This window comes from Balaenoptera physalus (genome assembly GCF_965194825.1).
Source record: "Balaenoptera physalus genome assembly, chromosome: 15".
NCBI classification, from domain to species: domain Eukaryota; kingdom Metazoa; phylum Chordata; class Mammalia; order Artiodactyla; family Balaenopteridae; genus Balaenoptera; species Balaenoptera physalus.
The window spans coordinates 39,927,398-39,948,735 of NC_138894.1; the positions used below are offsets into that span (position 1 = coordinate 39,927,398).

The 21,338-nt window shown below is 39.1% G+C and overlaps 1 protein-coding gene and 1 long non-coding RNA gene across 2 annotated transcripts in view; both read left to right on the plus strand.

Annotated features, from left to right (window-relative positions):
* Positions 1-21,338, plus strand: part of PPP3R1 (protein phosphatase 3 regulatory subunit B, alpha) — a 57,607-nt gene that overhangs the window by 545 nt on the left and 35,724 nt on the right. The window lies entirely within an intron of this gene.
* On the plus strand, positions 11-19,556 carry LOC309643416. Its single transcript, XR_014253729.1, has 2 exons — positions 11-18,297; positions 18,633-19,556. It is a non-coding gene; the product is annotated as an uncharacterized lncRNA (long non-coding RNA).

The following is a 21,338-nucleotide window of genomic DNA, read 5'->3' on the forward strand; positions in this document are numbered from 1 at the left end:
CTTCCCCACGCACCATCGCTCCCCGCCCGCCGCTTCCAGGGGCGGGGGCGGGGGCGAGTCCGGACGCCCCGGGGCGGCTTCCCCCAGTGGAAAATTCGAGAGACCCGAAAGAGCCCCAGCGGCCCGGGGGCGGCGGGCGGCCTATTGACAGCACGGCGGAGCCCCCGCCGCCCGCCCCCGGGCCTCCGCGGGGCGCCCCTCCGCACCATCCCCCCCCCCACGCCCCCGGGATTCCGCCCCGGCCTTGACCCCCCGCTGCCTGGGCCATCCGCTCCGGACAGTCCTCACATCGGCCTGCCTTCCGTTTCTCCGGATCCTCTTCCACGTGGAGCCCCCCCTCACCCCCAGACTCACTCTCTCAAGTTCGGGGAGATTCCGGAATCATATGGAAATCATGTGTGGCAAATGGCCCTTTATATAAGACCCACTTTCTCTCCAGGGCTGCTCTTTCTCCCACTCATACTCTGTTTTCAAGCAACGAGCCTTGGAAGGAATCCTGCCTTACTTCCCCCTCTCCAGGTCGTGTTTATTTCACTGCTGTTTGCAAACGTACGAGGTTTTTTGTTTTTTGGTTGTTTTTCGCTGCTGCTTTACTCTGCAGTGGCGAACCGGAGAGGTCTAAGGTGTAGATTCATGAAAACAAGTCTAAACTCGGTTTGTGATAAACGGAGATACTTGTTTTTTAGTGCTTACTTACTGCCAAGGGTTTTTCGTTTTCTTTGTTACCTTCGTAGGTCTCTCCTGTGCTGGTTGTTTTTGAATCATGGCGATTTAAATTTGTCTTTCCTTAGCCTCACATTAATCCCTAGGTAGAATTCACTGCTGTAGTGTTTCCGACCGACGCTAGGGGTGTGTCTCCCGCCTCTGTCACTGTAGCCAAGAAATCAACGACACTCTTTTAGCCTGTTACCCTACCGGTTTTCTCGCTCTGGCTAGCCGGTGCAGTTTCCTCTTTGTAATCAAGAATTGCATGCATAGTAGAAAAAGTTTGCAGTGCTTTTTCATCTATATCAGATATCCAAACAGGTGATTTGGTCGTTAGGCTTTTTCTATAAGTCTTTAAACAGTTGTCCGAAGATTTTTCGACGGATTGCTTGGCGTAGAGTAATGTCTTGCACCTTGTAATTGCATTTATTTCACCTTGTATGTAGAATTTAAGCATTTCAAAATAGAGCGGTGGGTGAGTGAAGAGAGAAATTCTGTGGACTTAAACTTGGGATCAGTTTGTGTGATTGGGGGGGGAAGAAAGTGACTTTAGTCAAGTAAGTCAGCTTTTATTTAAAACAGGACAAATGATTAAGTGCACCTATTAGTGTCCTTAAAATTCAGATTAGGAGCAGACTTAATAAATGATTAGTGGTTTTGATATGTAGAGGAAGTTTTACCCTGCCAACTTTGGAGGCAGCTCAGAGACGATTTTGGCCTTCAGAGTCAAAACTTAGGCTTTTCGAGACTTACAGAAAACAAGTTAGAGCGGAGCCATTCATAGTGCAACCTTTTTTTTTTTTTTTTTTTGCATAATCTTTTGGAGTTATGAATTGAACTTTAGTGCTTTAATGCAACTTCTTTATACATGTATTTTACCTGAAGGTCCAGATATTGAAGATCTTTGTCCAGTGTTTTTACCTTTATTTATAAATGATACATTTTGAGGAACAGTGACCTAGTCTTGTTGTTTATGCAGTGTATAGCAGAATGATCTGCTTTCCAAATAGTTTTTTTTTCTTGAACAACAACAGGCTGACTTTTGAAAATTCTCTTTTAGGTCTTAAATTTATCTTCCTGATACTCAGTGTTTCCTTATTTTTCAAAAATATTTTAAAATCACTGTATGAGATTTTTTTCTTCCAGGTCATTATTTCTCTCTTCTTTACAGTTTCCTTTTTAGTATTTATTTTCTGATTCACTCTTGGCTTTTTTTTCCTGCCGTCCTCTCAATAACATTTCAGGACATAATTTGTTGTGACAGTGGCCCCTCAACTTTCAGGATTATGTTGGTCTGCTGAATATAGCACTGGTTCGAAAGTGTCAGGACCGTAGCTCGACTCTGCCATATGGAATATTGATTAATTCAAATAAATTGGACTTTGGAGTGATCTGGTTCATTTATCTTGTTAATTGGGCATACAGTTCTGAAAACTTTCATTCCCTTTGGAAAATCTTTATAACTTTTACTGAGTATTATGGGCATACATTTTTGTCAACAGATTTTAATTTATGAATATCAGTGATTAATTCAAGTAAGGGGAAAGTAAAAAGGCTTAGAGATTGAATTGAGCCTATCAAGAATCTTTTTTGACAGGTATTAATTTTACTTGCTACCTTAAAAGTAGCCTACTTCTTTTTTTTCCTGTTATATCCCTTCATCTCTATTTGGGTCTTATTAAACTGTTGAGCAGGTGGGTTGAAAATTATGCATATGCATATAAAAATGTGAGTACTGAGCTCCAAAGAATTTTTCTTGAACCATTAATGGTCAGTTGTCTATGATTAAATAAATAAATGGATGTTTATTTATTGAAATAAATATATCATCACAATATTTTCTCTAGGTAGGTATGTATAGTTTTAGATAGAGTACTTCAGTGTTACTGACACACAGAGGTAAAATAAGAATAAAATAATCGAGTAGAATGTTTAGATCGGTGTGATTGAAAACAGTCTCTCAGTAATTTTTGAAGGAGTAAATTTTGTAGGGGCATTTTTAGAAACAGTTAACTTTTTATGTATCAGATGTAGTTTTTACTATGTCATTAGTGTGACTCAGAAATATGACCAGGTTTTTTGGTATCTTTTTTTCGTTGGAATAGGTAATATAAATTTTGTTTTAGATGCATATATGAACATAGTGCATAAATAATTAGCTGTTCTTTTAAGTTTTGTTTCTTAGGCCAACCTTACATTTCATAAGTGACCTTTTTTATGTTTTTGTGTTTTTAAACTTTGTATTACAATTATCTCTACAATCTGTAAATAGAACCTAAAACACATTTATTGCTGTCTACAATAACTGCACTTGGAGTTGTACACAGCATATTTTAGTTTGGATTCTCTGACCAAGAAAGGCTACTTGAGAAAAAAGCAAGCAACCTGTCTTATGGCCAGCAGAATTAAAATTCACGTCAGTCATAAAGAGAAAATTTCTCCATTTACTATGTCCCGTAGTGGTTAAGAAAATAAAAGGGTTCAGAGTACAAGGTACAGAAGCTGACTAAGGGTCAGTCAGCAATGCGAGAGGGACAGACAAGTGTGGGAGGATCAGGCATCTGTCACAGGTTGTAAGGCAAGCAAAAGTACAAGGCAGTGTAAGAAGTCAGCTTGGGCCAGGAGGATTAAGCGAGTCAGTCAGACCGTGGGCCCAGACTCGGGGCAGTCTGCAGGGATTCATTCAGATGAACAAATACTTGTAGATTTCGTCTGCATTTCCCTGGTTACCATGCCAGGTTGTGGAGGATATCAAAATGATTAAGGCAGGTTTCCTCCCTTCATTTAAGTAGAGAACATAAGACAACTGCCAATAGGTGTGAAAGAAAGTTAGCATGTTACCATATGAATAATATATACAAAGCTGGACAGAAATTGAGGAAAGAGCAAAATCAGTTTCTTTTGGGATTAGGGGAAGTTTTATGAAGGAGGTGACAATTGAGCTGGGTCTAAAAAGATTAGCATTGCAGTAGGCAGAGTTGGAGGTAGCTAGGAAAAGACTCTAAATCCTGGAGCTAGGAAGAGACAACACAGATTTGGAGCACTGACACTCAAAATGGGATGCCTGGACAGCATCTGCATCATCTGGGAACCTGTTAGGTCCCACCCTGAACAAGCTGAATCTATAACTCCGGGGCTGGGGCCAAGCAGTCTAGATTTATATACCTCTGGGTAATTCTGATCTATGCTAAATTTTGAGAGCCACTGTTTAGAGAATAGCATGGAATGTATTTATTTAAATTTTAGTTGAGTGTCTGTTAATATACCTAGCATTGACTATACAAACAGAAGACATAATTATAGTTTCCAAGGAACTTAATCAACTAGGTGAGCAAGACAATTATTATGCAGTGTGATATGTGCTATTAACAAACTAAACATGGGGTGCTGTAAGAGCACATGGCAGGGGAGAGGTGTAATGCAAACTGAGGTGGGGATTGGATGGAGAGATGAATGAATGTCACTCGAAGAAAGCTTCATGGAAGAGATGGTGCTTGAGCTGAGGCTTAAAAGGATGAATATTTAGCCAGTGGGAAAGACACTCTAGGTAGAAAACTTTATGTTTAAAGCCACTGAGGCATGAATATATAAGCCAGTTCAGCATGGCTGGAGGTTAGGGGGGTAGGGTGGAATGGAGAGAGAGGGTGGTCAGGTAGATTGATGCAGGATCCTAGAAGGGTTTGCATATTACATGAAGGAATTAATTTTTTTTCCTTGAAGCCTGTGGGAAGTTATTGTTTTTAAGCAGGAGAATGACATCATCTCATTTACTGTTTTAGAGAGATCAATCTTATGGTCATGTGGATAAAATAGGATAGCTGATTGTAGACATGGGGACCAATTAAAAAATTATTACCGAAAAGTTAGATATTAAGGACCTGAAAGAATGTAATAACAGTGCAGATGGAGAGGAGGGACCAGGTATGAGACACATTTAGGAGGTAGAAGATAGGACTTGGTGACTTGGATTATGGGGAAGGAAGGGGTGAATCTTGCTGTGGCTTCTGGCTTGGGTGACTGGATAGATAATACTGCCATCCACTCAGCAAATGTTTATCAAGAGCCTATGTACTTGGGTAAGATTTGATTCGAGGGATACACTAGAATGCTATTCCGCCCTCAAGAAACATCCAGCTTTCTGGGATGACTGTTGTTTCATCTCTAGTCTTCTCTTATCATTTGGTAATTAATGCTTAGAATGCTATGTTGCAAGAGTCTCACAGTTCAATAAGATAGAGTGTTGTGAAATATGAACAGTGCCTGCCGCATAGATACCATGGTCTAGGAGGTAGCAGAAGGAACCTGACAGCCTGGAGGTAGGAAGAGGCAGCATATGTTTGAGCAGTGATTCTCAGAATATGGGTCCTGAAGTAGCAGCGGCAGCATCATCTGGAACCTTGTTGGAAATGCACATTCGCTGTCTAGGAGATACAGCAGAAGTAGATTTGGAGGAGTGGTGATGATTTCTGCCTTGCACATGGTGAATTTAAAGTAGTCATGGGGGGGCTTCCCTGGTTGCGCAGTGATTGGGAGTCCGCCTGCCAATGCGGGGGACACGGGTTCGGGCCCTGGTCCGGGAGGGGCCCACGTGTGGTGGAGCGGCTAGGCCAGTGCGCCACGACTGCTGAGGCCCGCGCGCCTGGAGCCTGTGCTCCGCAGCAGGGGAGGCCGCCTCGGTGGGAGGCCCGCGCACCGCGGCGAGGAGTGGCCCCCGCTCGCCGCAGCTGGAGAAAGCCCGCGTGCACCAGCGGAGTCCCGACGCAGCCAAAAATAAAAATAAATTTATTTAAAATAAATAAATAAAGTAGTCATGGGTCACCTAGGTGGATATGACCAACAGGTAATTGGCTATATCTGGATCTGGAAGAGAAATCTGGGCTTATATTAAAGATTTGAGTGTTGTGTGTATTTGTTCAAGGTAGTAGTTGAAGCCATGAAACTGAATGAAATCCCATAGAGAAAGAACATAAAACGATAAGAGAAGAGGACAAACCCTAAAGAACCCTGCATTTAAGAGGCAGGTAGAAGATGAGGAACCCGTCAGTGTTGTCTGAGAATAAATAGGTAGTTGGAAAATTAGCAGAGTGATGTCGTATTTGAAGGAGTCAACAGTGTCTAGATTTTGCAGAGATCAGGAAAGAGAAGAACTTAAAAGTGTCTTTTGGGGACTTCCCTGGTGGCGCAGTGGTTAAGAATCCGCCTGCCAATGCAGGGAACACGGATTCGAGCCCTGGTCCGGGAAGATCCCACATGCCGCGGAGCAACTAAGCCCGTGCGCCACAACTACTGAAACCTGCGCTCTAGAGCCCGCGAGCCATAACTACTGAAGCCCGTGTGCCTAGAGCCCGTGCTCCACAACAAGAGAAGCCATCACAATGAAAAGCCCGTGCACCGCAACGAAGAGTAGCCCCTGCTCGCCGCAGTTAGAGAAAGCCCACGCGCAGCAACGAAGACCCAACGCAGCCAAATAAATAAATAAATAAATTCATAGTGACTGTACTAATTTACATTCCCACTAACAGTATACTAGGGTTCCCTTTAAAAAAAAAAAAAGTGTCTTTTGGAGGGATCAGGAGAGTTCTGGTGACTTTGGCAATAGTACAGAAAAACAGCATTTTGTACTGGGAGCAAGGAAAGCCAGGATGCTGTGAGTTGAGTAACAAATGGGTGGCCAGAGATTGAGTACAGACTGTTCTTTAATGCTTTGACTTAAGGAGAGATGACGAAAGTTAGAAAATTTAGGTTTGAGGAAGAATTTATTTTGAGGGTTAAGGGAACAAGCCAGGAAGGAGGGAGCAGTTGAAGACTCAAAGAGAAAAGATGGAATTCCTAATAGTTTGAGGGCCCCAGGGAGGTAGGAGGGTATATGAGTCTCCTTAGACAAGAAGAGAGATTTTTCTCATCCATTAACATGGGAGAGAAGGAGATAAAAATGAAAACTATTATAGAGGTCATAACCTTTGAGACAGCAACTTCAATTAAGCCCTAGGTAATGAAAATAAAATTGCAAAGAAATGTAAACTGAGAATGCAGAGGCCTTGTCTTTGTCTTTTTATTGTTATATTCCAAATACTTGATATATGATAGATAATTAAGTAGCGTTTGAAGAAGGAATATGTGGACAAATAAGTAGAATAAAGGAGTAAGTGCTGATGAGACAGTGGAGGCAGTGAGCATCAGTTTTGAGACATTTATGGAAAAATGGACAAAGAAAAGTTAACTCTAGTGGTTTACAGTTGGGGTAATTCTTTGCAGGATAGGAGATGTCAGTATTTTTATTTTTATTTTTTGGCTGCGTTGGGTCTTCGTTGCTGCGCACGGGCTCTCCTCTAGTTGCGGCGAGCGGGGGGGCTACTCTTCATTGCGGTGCACGGGCTCTAGGCACACAGGCTTCAGTAGCTGTGGCACGCAAGCTCAGTCGTTGTGGCTCGCTGGCTCTAGAGCGCAGGCTCAGTAGTTGTGGCCCATGGGCTTTGTTGCTCCGAGGCATGTGGGATCTTCCTGGACCAGGGCTCGAACCCGTGTCCCCTGCATTGGCAGGCGGACAACTGCGCCACCAGGGAAGTCCCAATGTCAGTATTCTTTAGAGTTAGAAGAGAAGCCGGGAGAGGGAGCTGCGAGGAAGAGGATGATTAGTGGAACGAGCCCTAGAAGTGGTAGAAAGAAGATGGATGAAAGGAAAGGAGGGACATCAAAAAAGAGGGAAAAAAACAAGGTGAGGAGAGTAGGCCATGACGACAGGTATGTTTTAATAATGGAGTTCAAACTAGGTGACCTAAAATCACCTCAGCAACTGGGGATAGTTTGAGGCAAGATCATCTGCTGAAGTTGAGACTGAGGCTGAGGTGAATGAGGTGAGGTTGAGGGTGAGGAGTATGGAAAACGATTATAATATAGATTTTTGAAAGATTTGATAGGCAGTTAACAGGGTATTAAGTAAACCTTATTAAATAGTAGGTGGACCCAGGACCTAGGAAATTAATCTAGGAAACAGGAGTTTTAACAAGAAAAGAGCTTAATACTTTGTCAGTCTTTGCGTTAGTAATTTCTGATCAAATTACATAGTTCTAAAAGGAACTGTTTTCTGAGTTCAGGTTTTATGGTAAGGGGAACATCTAGTTGAAGATTAATACTCTTAAAACTTTTTAAAAGTTCTAAACACACAAAACTTCTAAACACACAATACATTTGCTTAAAAAATAATACCACACTGAAAGGTATACAATGGAAAGTCTTTCCTGGCCATCCATTCTCCTTGTGTTGATCATTGTTAAGTTTCTTGTATATTCTTCCAAGTTTTTTTTAGTGGGTTCCCCCCATCCTTTTTTTTTAAGCTATGCCAGTGTATGGATTTATTAATTTTTTATAATTTTGCTTTTGTTAAGTAAGAATACAAAGGTCAGACTTAAAGAGATTTTTAATGATGTCATACTCTAGTTTACAAATTACAGTCAGTTTTATTCCAAAGTTTTGAACCATCTTTGAAATGTAAGCATTGAGTCAAAAACAATTCAGCATAATTTTTTAAATTAGTTAGCAATTTCATAATGGTTGAGGTTGGTACTTCAGCTAGGGTCTGAACTATGTCAGTATTCTTATGAAATTACTCTAGGGAAAATACTATTTTACTAGAACATTTTTTGTACTTATTTTCCCACTTAGCACCTTATTAACAACATGGGTAATGATTTTTTAAATTAAAAAGAGAAAATGATCTCTGAAGTGTAGTGGAGAAAGCATCTATTTTATTTCAAGCTTGCCAGATTAAAATTTCTTCCTCACTTTTGCCCTTCCAACTAAACTTTTTATTCAACAGTCCATATTCACTTTCTCCCTTTCCTGATTTTTCTTTGGACTCCCATGTCCACTTTGTGGTCACGGGTTGACAGTACTTGTAGCTAATGTATAGATCTGGTGCAGGAATGAAATTTTGAAATGAAATGTGACTAATTAATGTTTCTGGGTTTGTCTTTGGTTTTTATAGTCTTGTACTATAAAAGTATTTAAAACATTTGAAGATTTCTATAGGAAATCCTTTAAAGTTTAGCACAGGTAATTCAGCAAGTCATAGGTTCTTATAGGTTACTTTCTCAGAGTATTGTTTTGTTAGTTAAAGCCCTTTCTTACCAGTATCATCAGAAGGGCCACGTGGTAGCCCCATTGCTATCCCAGAAAACATTTCTGTAAATGAGATAGCACTTTGACTTGTGTTCTGGGAGCATTATTAAATTCATCTGTGCTCTAGCCAGGTCTCTCTTGACTTTTGTGAACAATACAGAGAATTCATTTTTACTTGTATGTTAGAATTAGGTATGCAGGACTTCCCTGGTGACGCAATGGTTAAGAATCCGCCTGCCAATGCAGGGGACACAGGTTCAAGCCCTGGTCCGGGAAGATCCCACATGCCACGGAGCATCTAAGCCCGTGCGCCACAACTGCGGAGCCTGTGCTGTAGAGCCCGCAAGCCACAACTACTGAGCCTGCATGCCACAACTACTGAAGCCCGTGCGCCTAGAGCCCGCGCACCTGGAGCCTGTGCTCCTCAACAAGAGAAGCCACCACAATGAGAAGCCCGCGCACCGCAACGAAGAGTAGCCCCCACTCGCCGTAGCTAGAGAAAGCCCGCGTGCAGCAGCGAAGGCCCAATGCAGCCAAACATATATACATACATACATACATACATAAATTTATTAATTAAAAAAAAAAGAAGTATGCAGTTTAAAACCTAGGGATGAGAGTGTGAAGCGCAGGCACCTACAAAAAGAGTCAAGCCTTTACCATTGGCATTGTTAGAGCTGTCTGTTAGCACTTTTATTTATTTATACTTTATCTAGTTTCAGGGATGGTTTTCTTTCATGTGCTCCTGAGTGCCGTGCCACAAGCAACCTCCTATTATAGGCATGCAGTAAGCTGGCATCCAGCTTATTGCATGCCAGCTTGTAAGGCAATCTTTAATTATTTGCATATAAGGTAATCTTTAATAAAAATTAGAATGTCAGGAAAAACAAGGGCTAATAGGTAAATAAGGGAAAGCTGTGATTTTATGTGTGCTCACGTTGCAACTGTTCTCCTAATAAATAGAATTTCATGAATTATAAACTAGCTCATAGTAATCTTTCTCAAATAGTGAATTTATGAATGACCAGGTATACTTCAGCTCTGCCTTCGTGTCTAGCTGTTATTCTTTCTTTACCATCATACTTTTGACTCATCTGTATTTGCTTATTTTCTTGTTTTTCAGTCTGCTACAGTCTAGATCTGTGATGTCCAGTTCAGTAGCTGCTAGCTACGTGTGGCTATTTAAACTTTAATTAAAATGAATTAAAATGAAATAAAATTGTGAATTCAGTTCTTCACAGTATCTGCGTTTCAAGTGCTCAGTAGCTGCTTGTGGCTAGTAGTTACTGCATTAGCGCAGATATAGAAGATTTCCAGCATTGCATGAATGTCTGTTAGATAGCGCTGGTCCAGAATGATTACGCATCTGCATTTCACTGAAACTTTCAGTGTTGGCAGTACTCTTCTAATTATCAGCATGAGGTTGGGAGTTGGGAAGATTTGACTTTAGATTCTGGTTCTGCCATTTTCTAGCCAAGTGACCTTGAACAAATGCTATAAACTCTCTAGACCTTGTTTAGTACATGTGTAAAATGGGAATCACAGCACCTGAGATAATGGTGACAATAGAGAGTGTCTGGAAATCACTCGTTAAATGTATTTAGTTCTTCATTCTTCTTACTTGACTTCTTTGTTATGTTGGGCCGTGTAGGGAACTCTTCAAATTCTCTCCTCTTTTGGCTTTTGTAACGTTTTCTGCTAGTGGCTCCTCTACCTCTCTGACCATTTTTGATCTTTGTTGCTTGCCTCTTATCTGGCTTTGGTCCAGGGCCCTCTTAAATATGATTATATCACTTTTCCATTTAAAATCTCATACATTGTAGAGACTAAATCCTTAATATGATTGTATCACTTTCCCATTTAAAATCTCATACATTGTAGAGACTAAATCCTTAGCATAGCCTGTAGACTTCATTCGTTCTACTTGCTGTTTACTTCAGCGTCTTTCACCATGTTCTGCTTTCTCTCTATACTATAGCCACTTAAACCTTACATTTATGCAGTAGTTTATGCTATGTTTGTTCTTCCGTCTGTTCATTCTACTCTGAGAGCCTTTTGCATGGACTATGTTTGGAATGCCTCGAAAGTCCCTCAAGTAAGTGGCTGAGCCTCCCACCCCCGTGCCAGGTCAGGCCGTGTTCCTGTGTTATACTCTTTTAGTACCTTTTATGTCTTTGTAGCACATGATTAATTAGCTCTATAGGTGTTTGGCTGTTTTCTGTCTCCCCATGATATAATGTGAGTTCTGTGGGAGTGGGCATCATGGCGGGCTTGTTCTTCCCTCTTACGCACCCCTAACTGCCAGTGTAGGCGCGTATATATTATATAAATAGTTACTGAATGAGTGAATTGAGTAAATGCATGAATTCTTTGTTTATTCTCAAAGTTTCATCATCTCCTATGTACTGATGATTCATATTTTCAGCCCACATCATTCTCTTCTTCTCTAGTCCAGAGTTCTAACTGCTTACTTGATATTTATCTAAATAAGGATGTCTGTAAGACGCCTCAAACTCAGTGTAACGAAAACCACATGCATTATATTATCTTCATATTCATGCTTCATTATTCCCTAATTTTTCTTAATGGAAACAGTATCTGTCCATTCACCCCTATCTGGAAACCTGGTATCATACGTTTCACTCCCCTTCACTACTACCTAAAGCAATCATCAGTTACAGTCTGTACTACAATTATGACACACAACACCTCCTGACCTGGTTTGGAGGTGGAGGCTTAGTCACTCACTCGAGGGACTTTTGAGGTATTCCAGTCTGGCTCACATACTGTCCATAAAGAAGAAAATGTACTTAACAACGTTCCCAGCATATTAATGCTTCCTGCCGTAAGCAGTGGCAGCTGAATCTAAAATACACTAACACAGCTGAAAGCAGCAAGCTACTGAAGAACAGAGTTCTGTATACTCTATCCATATACCACATTCTTCCTCTTGACTGATTTTGGCCATTTATCTGTGTTGAAAGAATTTATTGCGCATTTCCCCCAGATGTTTGTGCATTTTTTCTTTGTTTCTGTAACTTAGCTTCAAATACCCTTTACACTTTTTTCTATTACATTTGATCCTCGAACAACGTGGGCTTGAACTATGTGTGTCTACTTACTTAACACGCAAATTGTTTTCAATAACCACAGTACTGCGAATGTGGGGGTTGGTTGAACCTGCTGATGCGAACCGCGGATGCCGAGGGCCGACTATGGGGCTGGAGCATCTGCGGACTTTGGTGTCTGTGGCAGGTCCTGGAAGCAATCCCTGTGAATACTGAGGGACAGCTGTACTTTGTTTGAGCTGTGCCTTTAGAAAGTGCCAGGCTTATTAGTTACTTAGCACATCTTTAACTATGTTAATATGCTTATTAGGATTCTTGTTGGTTTTGTTAATACTCTGGTTACAGAGTTGCACAGGTTTCGAGTGTCTGGCTTCCAACTCTTTTCCTTAAGCCATGTTATTTTTAATGTGCGATTGTTTGTTTTAATGTGTAGTTTTAAGAACATGGAGATTTTTCAGGAACATAAGTATCATGTTATGGTAAGTGTGTCCTGTCATTTAGATCCCCAAATATCTCTTGAATCAAACTCTTCTTTATCCCCGCTGCCACTGGCATCATTGCAGTTTCATTTATTTCTTACCTGGACTATTTCTATAGCCTACTTGAGGCTTTGCTCTTTTTACCTCCAAGTTCTTCTTCATTCTGTCTTCCATACTGCCACTAGTTTTTCTTCTGAAAATCTAGTGTCACTACCTTATTTAAAAGTCAGTGACACATCTTCAGAATTAAACATTTAAACTCCTTTTCATGGCACTCATGTTCTGATCCTTATTTCTAGCCAGGCTTATGCTATAACCAAGTCAAACTACTTGGTTCTCAAATGCCTCATCATTTTTCACTTATTGGTGCCTTTGTATGTACTTTTTTTTCCATCTGCAATGTCCTTCCGCTTGCTTTCTCTGTCTGGCAAACATCAAGATCCTGTCCCAGTTGCATTTCCCAGCTCCTCCAGGCAATCAGTGGCCGTTTGTAAGTAACTGTCGTTATAGTACACCCCATATTTCATTGTGTTTCTTTGCCTCCTCTCCCAAGCCATGGGCAGAGCATGCATTTTTCTTCATCTTGGTAAAGCCAGTTCCCTGTGTAGTATCTCTCATGGAATGTAAATGCTAATGCAGGATGGGTAGGTAGGCACTTGTCCTGGTGGCTTGGGAAGCTAACTGAGGTGCAACTGAATTAGTTATATCTGTCGTCTAGGGATAGGGAGGTCTTTGAAACTCCTGTGAATAAACAGAAAGCACAAGTGTGTTAGGCACAATGGGAAAGCTACCAAAAAGGAAACTGCTGTTGATTCTAAAAGTTATAGGACTCTTTTATGCTTTAAGATTCTTCTTACATATCTGAGTAAAGTGTCAGTTATATGTGTGAGAGTGTTACTTTCATTTGTTAAATGGTAAGCAAACTTTTTCATAAATAACACTCAAAATTTATAAAGAACGTTTAATTTCGTTTACTTAAACTGATTTATCTTAACATTTTCTAGATGTATTCTAGAACAGCTGGTAAAGGGGGACTGAGACTCTAAATCTTTGATTTCTTAATTTAGCAAACATACTACACATATCAAACATAGTGTTAGGTGCAGAGATGTCAGGAAAAAATAAATAGCCCCAAAGACTTCACAGCATAGATTGAGTCAGGCATGTGGAGGGAAAATTTTTAATACAATGTAAGTGCTTCAGTAGAGCTATTAGAAGGTGCTAGATTTCTTCTGGTCACTCTGCTTGCCCAATTTAAACTTGACATATAGCAGCTCTTAGGATATTTCATTATTCATTTTAGTCACATTACTCATCTCATAGAGTTGTATAATGTCAAGCAGTTATTTAAGTGCTGAAAGAATACTGTAATTTTGTTGTTGATTATGTTGCTTTTTTTTGAAGTGTAGTTGATTTACAGTGTTGTGTCACTCTGCTGCACAACAAAGTGACTCAGTTAGACTACTCATACAGACGTTCTTTTTTAATATTCTTTTCCATTATGGTTTATCGATTATATTGCTTTTAATGCATTATATTTGATACTATGAGACATACTATGATGTGGTGGAACACACATGGGATCTAGAATTGGAAGATCTATACTGGAGGATTATATGTATATATCTGTAAAATAGCCACAAGACTGCCTGATTTAGAGTTCTGGTGGGTATTGGGTAAGTTAGTACCTAAGATGCTTGATAAAGTGCAAAATACTGTTTACATTTTTAAAAATCAAACTACTGAAAACTAGTATGTAGTGTTCTAGGCAGATCTAGCTTTCATAATCACTTCATTCTAATTTCTGTATAGCTCTGTCCAGTAGTGTGCTTACTGACAAAGTAGAAAATGTATCAGAATGTTTTGGATTACAAGTAACAGTATCCTCCCATCTAAAAGTGGCCGAAATAATGAGGAATGTATTATTGCACAGAATAAGAAGCCCAGGGCCAGACAGTTACAGGGTGGTTTAGCAGTTCATCGGTTTCATCAGAGACGTAGGCCCAGTGTACTTTAAAGCTCTGCATGTCAGGAGAGGGCTGTCATGATTTGACACTACCATCTGGCTGAAGAAGAGCAGGGAGCACTTCCTCAAGTTCTCTTTATTAGAGAGGAAAAACTTCCTTGCAAGTCTCATAGCAAGTTCTTTCTTAGGTCTCGTTGTTTTTTTCATGTTTCTTGCATACCACAAAAAAGACCGAATTCCTTATTCAGGCAGCTGAGCTTTTATTAGCTGGCTAGCTTACTTTACATCACCAGAGGATATAAGGCCTTATAGTACTGAAAACAGCCTCATCAATATTTTATTTGGTACTCTGAACAAAAGTTGCAGATTTTTGATGGGAACGTTGGCAGTGAGAATTATATCTGGCTTCTGATGTTATACTGTACCTCTTCCCTCACCAATACATAGCTGTCACCCTGTGTTGTCAGCCTCGTTAACACAAATATTTTCTGTACCAAGTTTACCATAACCAAAATCGTAGATCTGATAAGATACTTCTACCCAGAATATATACAAATTCTCAAAACTAAACAATAAAAAGACAGCCCAACTAAAAAATGGGTAAAGGATCTGAATAGACATTTCTCCAGAGAAGACAAACAGATGTCCAGTAAACACATGAAAAGATGCACAACATCATTAGTCATTAGGGAAATACAAATCAAAACCACAGTGAGATACCACTTAACACCCCACTAGCACGGCTGTAATCAAAAAGACCAGGTAAGTGTTGAAGATGTGGAGAAATTGGAACCCTCATAACATTGCTGGTGGGAATGTAAATGGTTGTGGCTGCTTTAGAAAACAGTTCCTCAAAATGTTAAACACGGAGCTGCGGTAAGACCTGGTAATTCCATTCCTAAGTATATACTCCTAAGACATAAAATGAAAAACATGTACACAAATGTTCCAGAATAGCCCCCAAAATGGGAACAGTTCAAATGTCCATTAACTGATGAATGGATAAATAAAATGTGGTATATCCATACAACGAAGCATTATTTGGCCGTAAAAAGAAATGTATTGATTTTTGCTTCAACATGGATGAATCTTGAAAATATTCTGCTGAGTAAAAGAAACCAGTTACAAAAGAACACATATTGTATGATTCCATTAATATGTAATATCCAAAATAGACAAATATGTAGAAGAGACAGAAAGTTAGATTAGTGGTTGTCTATGGCTGGGGTGAAGCTGGGAAATGGGAGTGACTGCCAGTGGATATGGACTTTCTTTTTGGGGTGATGAAAATGCTCTAAATTTAATTGTGGTAATGGCTGCAGAGCTCTGTCAATGTACTAAAAACCACTGAATTGTACACTTTAGATGGTTGAATTGTATGGTATATGAATTATATCTCAATAAAGCTATTATTTACCAAAAAACCCTTACAAAGCTGTAGTAATCAAAACAGTATGGTGTTGGCATAAAAACAGACACATAGATCAATGGAACAGAATAGAGAGCCCAGCAATAAACCTATGCATCCATGGTCAATAAATTTATGGCAGAGGAACCAAGAATATAAAATGGGGGAAAGGACAGTCTCTTCTGTAAATGGTGTTGGGAAAACTGGACCACTATCTTACACCATACACAAAAGTCAACTCAAAATTGTTTAAAGACTTGAACATAAAGCCTGAAACCATAAAATTCCTAGAAGAAAGCATAGGCAATAAGCTCCTTGACATCAGTCTTGGCCATGATTTTTTTGGATATGACACCGAAAGCAAAGGCAACAAAAACAAAAACAAGTGGGACTACTAAAAAGCTTCTGCACAGCAAAGGAAACCATCAACAAAATGAAAGAGACCTACCAAATGGGAGAAAATATTTGCAAATTATGTATCCAATAAAGAGTTAATATCCAAAATATATAAAGAACTCATACAACTCAATAGCGTAAAAACAGTCTGATTGAAAAATGGGCAGAGAATCTAAATACACATTTTCCCAAAGAAGACGTACAGATAGCCAACAGGTACATGAAAATATGCTCAACATCACTAATCATCAGGGACGTGCAAATCAAAACCATAACGAGATATCACCTTACACCTGTTAGAATGACTATTAGCAAAAAGACAAGAGATACCAAGTGTTGACAAGGATATGGAGAAAAAGGGACCCTTGTGCACTGTTGGTAGGAATGTAAATTGTTACAGCCACTATGGAAAACAGTATGGAGTTTCCTTAATAAATTAAAAATAGAACTACTGTATGATCCAGCAATCCCACTTCTGGGTATTTACTCAAAAGAAATGAAAAAACTAACTCAAAAAGATATATGCATCCCCATCCATTGTAGCATTTACAGTAGTCAAGACATGGAAGCAATCTAAGTGTCCATGGATGGATGGATGAAGAAATTGTGGTATATATATTTGTATATGCAATGGAATATAAGCCATAAAAAAGAAGGAAGTCTTGCCATTTGCAACATTATGGACAGACCCTGAGGGCATTTTGCTAAATGAAATAAGTCAGAGAAAAACAAATACCGTATCTCACTTATATGTGGAATCTTAGAAACAGAAACAAAACCCCAAAACCAAACTTACCAGTAACAGGTAGCAGTTGGTGTTTGCCAGAGGCAAGGGGTGGTGGGTGGGGGAAATGGGTGAAGGTGTCAAAAGGTACAAACTTCCAGGTATGAAATAAACAACTCATGGGGATGTAATGTACAGCATGGCAACTATAGTTAATACTGTGTTGCATATTTAAAAGTGGCTGGGAGAGTAGATCTTAAAAGTTCCCATTATAAGAAAAAAAAATTATTAACTATGTATGGTGTTGGCTGTTAACTAGACTTATTGTGATCATTTTGCGACGTATACAAATACCAAATCATTGTGTTATACACCTGAAACTAATATAACGTTATATGTCAATTACATATATCTCAATTAAAAAAAATACTTGAGGTGGTAGGCCTGATTTGGCTACCTAACAGATTATTACTTCTAATTTCTCCTGCAGAGTCATTTCTTCTATCTGACTGCACCTTCCTTATTCCTTCTCATTTTTGTCATCTAACATCTTTCTGGATACTACAGTTTTTCATTCAGAATTTAAGTACCTGTGTCGTATTGTCCCTCTAGGTTCCACTATCACTTTGTCTTCATGTACACCCTTGCTTTAGCAACATTAACCTTCTCCATAACCCCATATACTTTCTCTCTACTAAAACTATATCCTATGGCCATAGGCAGGGTGGTCTCTTACCATAATCCAGAACTCTTCCACAGCTAGGACTTTATTTCCTCTGTTTTGAGATTATTTTCTCAATTATAATTATTGAGAATGCTGTGACTTCAGAGTTTTCTGTTTTGGGATTGTGTGTGTTTTTAAATTAAAATATAGTACCAAATTAGTATTGTTCTCTACAAGAAGTTGTTGGACAGTTTGTTTCCATGTCAAGTATTCCATCCCTTTACTCCTCCTCTTCTCAGCTGTCTCCACCTATCTCACACCCTCTCATTGTCATGTTTCTGTGATTGTTACTACTGTGTTTGATATATGAACAACACATTTTTAAATGGCTATGTGTGAGTTGTCAGCAGCAAGCCACTTGAATTTAAGTGTTCTAAGTAGCGATGAAAACAGTTTCACTAGCTTCTTCTCTTGTATAATACAGAAAGGGTGTGGCTTGATGATATATTGGTAAGAATACTATGGGAATTATATTAGCTTGAGTTCAAATTTGATCTCTACTACTACCAACCATGTGACCTTGTGCAAACTGTTTAACCTTGACATCCCATTTACCCAGAAGATTGTTCGGAGGATAAATGAGAAGGTATATAAAGTCTCTAACAGAGTACCCAGCACATAATACTTCTTTTTTTTTTTTTGTATTCTGTAATGTTAACTTTCCTTTTTCCATCCATGTTTATGTTGACAAAGCTAACTTTTAAAGATTGTTTTCTAGATCCATCAGTTTTTTTTGTTTGTTTTTTTTTTTTATTTATTTTATTTTTGGCTGTGCTGGGTCTTCGGTTCGTGCGAGGGCTTTCTCTAGTTGCGGCAAGTGGGGGCCACTCTTCATCGCGGTGCGGGGACCGCGCTTCATCGCGGTGCGCGGGCCTTTCACTATCGCGGCCCCTCCCGTTGCGGGGCACAGGCTCCAGACGCGCAGGCTCAGTAGTTGTGGCTCACGGGCCCAGCTGCTCCGTGGCATGTGGGATCTTCTCAGACCAGGGCTCGAACCCGTGTCCCCTGCATTAGCAGGCAGATTCTCAACCACTGCGCCACCAGGGAAGCCCGATCCATCAGTTTTTACCTTTAAAAAAATCCATTAGAACTCGACAGAGTAACAACATTTATTGTATTGCATGTTTAGTTAGTTTGTTTGTTTTCATGGAAAGGCATTTTATTAGCAGTGTGTGCATGTCAATCCCAATTGCAGGGACCTCCCTGGTGGTGCAGTGGTTAAGAATCCGCCTGCAGTTAGGTGCAGGATGTAATTCACACAGAGTCAGAGTGTTAGAGGTTAGCTTTGTGAAGGACAAATCTAGTTACAGATAATACAGATTAGTAACAGTTACAAGATAACTAGGATTGATTAACTCTTTCAGGCCAGTTTATGCTGCTTCCCTAGCCTGTTCACTATTCCCTTTATTTTCCTTGTTACCAGGAGAGGAAAAACCTCATTTCTATTTTTTGTTGCAACAGGAGCATTCCTTCTTTGATAATGTTAAATGTGTAAGTTGTAACATGTGAAACATTCTTAACAGTTTTTCTCAAAATTTTGAAACACTATTAGCCAGGATCATAGTGCAATAAGATAGAATGTTATTCCTTGAAAAACTTTGTGTGTGTGTAGAGTTAAGAAGCAGTTGTACGTTTATGATTTAATAAAATAATTCTAAAGGAAAAAAAAAAAAAAAGAATCTGCCTGCCAATGCAGGGGACATGGGTTTGAGCCCTGGTCCAGGAAGATCCCACATGCTGTGGAGCAGCTAAGCCTGTGCGCCACAACTACTGAGCCTGTGCTCTAGAGCCCGCGAGCCACACTACTGAAGCCCGCGTGCCTGGACCCTGTGCTCCGCAACTAGAGAAGCCACCACCATGAGAAGCCTGTGCACCGCAATGGAGTAGCCCCCGCTCGCCGCAGCTAGGGAAAGCCTGCGCGCAGCAACGAAGACCCAATGCAGCCAAAAAGTAATAATAATAAATAAATTTAAAAAAAAAGAAAGGTATCACCATAGACCCTGCAGATATGAAAAAGATAAAGGGACTACTATGAACAACTCTACAAACATAAATTTGACAACTTTGATGTATGGACCAGTTTCTTGAAAAATACAGACCACCACGTCTCACCCAATATGAATTAGGTAGTTTAACTAGCCCTATTGCCTTGATACAAAAAAAAAAAAAAATCCCAAGAAGAAAATTGTAGGTCAGTATTACTGTATCAATGTAGATGCAAAAGTCCTTAACAAAATATAAGCAAATGGAATTTATGGCTTATGGCAGGGATGGAGCAGGGCTGCTTCACTATTTGAAAATCAACTAATACACCATATTAACACGCTAAAGAAGAAAAATTACATGATCATATCAGTTGATGAAGAAAAAGCATTTGATAAAATTCAGGACCCATTCATAATTTGAAAAAAAAAAACATTTAGGAAAAAGATACATAGGGGGAACTAACTCAGTTGGATAAGGAACATTTATAAAAACCTACCTTATCCTTAATGGTATATTGGGAGAATCGAATTCTTAAAATTTCAGTTACTAAAAAACTTTAGAGTTTTACTTTCCTTGATGCTCACTTTTATCTTTTAAGCATTTATATGCACTTCAGATAAGCAAGCAGTTACTCTTATTACTGAAATATTTATAGTTCGCAAGCAGAGTCTCTAACCAAATAAGACAATGCTGTCACTTCTTAAAGTCTGCTAGATAAAGATGAATGTCTAAATATTCTGACAGCATGCCCTTTGAAAATATTCGAAACTTTACAGTATGCATCTATAAAATTTATTTTTGTTTTCTCACATCTTGACACTTTAAGATCAAAGAAACTCTAAACAAAATGAGATAAAAGAGATCCAAAAATATTTTCTTCATTTCTTTGCCAGAAAATTTCTTTAGAACATGATTTTCATATTCTTACTGATTTTTATGTATACCAAAATTGATAAACATAATAAATTTATTTTTAAAATGCTGAATAATATGGACTTGAGGAAAAAGTTAGAATCAGTCCAAATGTCTTTATTTGCTGAAAGACGAAGCTTGCCAATTTACCACAAATCAGTTTTTTTCTAGGATAAAATCAGACCATCTTAGTAACTTCTAAAACAGATATTCTTTATTCTCAGAAGTATAAGACAAGCGTTAAATCTTTTTTATAGTCCCACGGTTCCCTGAGGCTCTGTAGGTTATTTTTTTCAGTCTTTTTTCTTTCTGTTGTTCAGACTGGGTAATTTGTTTCCCTCCATCTGCCAGCTTACTGACTCTTTCCTCTGTCAGCTCTATTCTGTTGAGTTTACTCACTGTGTTACTGTATCAATTATTGTTTTTCAGTTCTAAAATTGCTATTTGGTTCTTTTTTATATCTTTTATTTCTTTGCTGAGGTTTTCTATATTTCATGTTTCATGTGTCAGTTATTTTCCTCAAAGTGACAGGCTCACTGTTCAACACATTGATGCTTAAAATTCCACTTAAACCAAGTTCCTTAAGGTTATATAGATTTTTACATGCACCTGTAAAACTCTTCCTTCAGTAAATTTAGGATAATGTTAAATCTGGCTAGGGATGTAAAAAGATAATAAGAGATTGTTGCCATCCTGGACTTTATAATCTGAGAAAGGGACTAAATAAAGGATGAAAAAAATTATAAGGGTCAAGATTACTAATAAATAGTTTCTGGTTCCTCATGATACTACAAGATAATCTGAAAAATATATAATTTGCTATCTTGAAATGCATATGTGTCTTATAAAAAT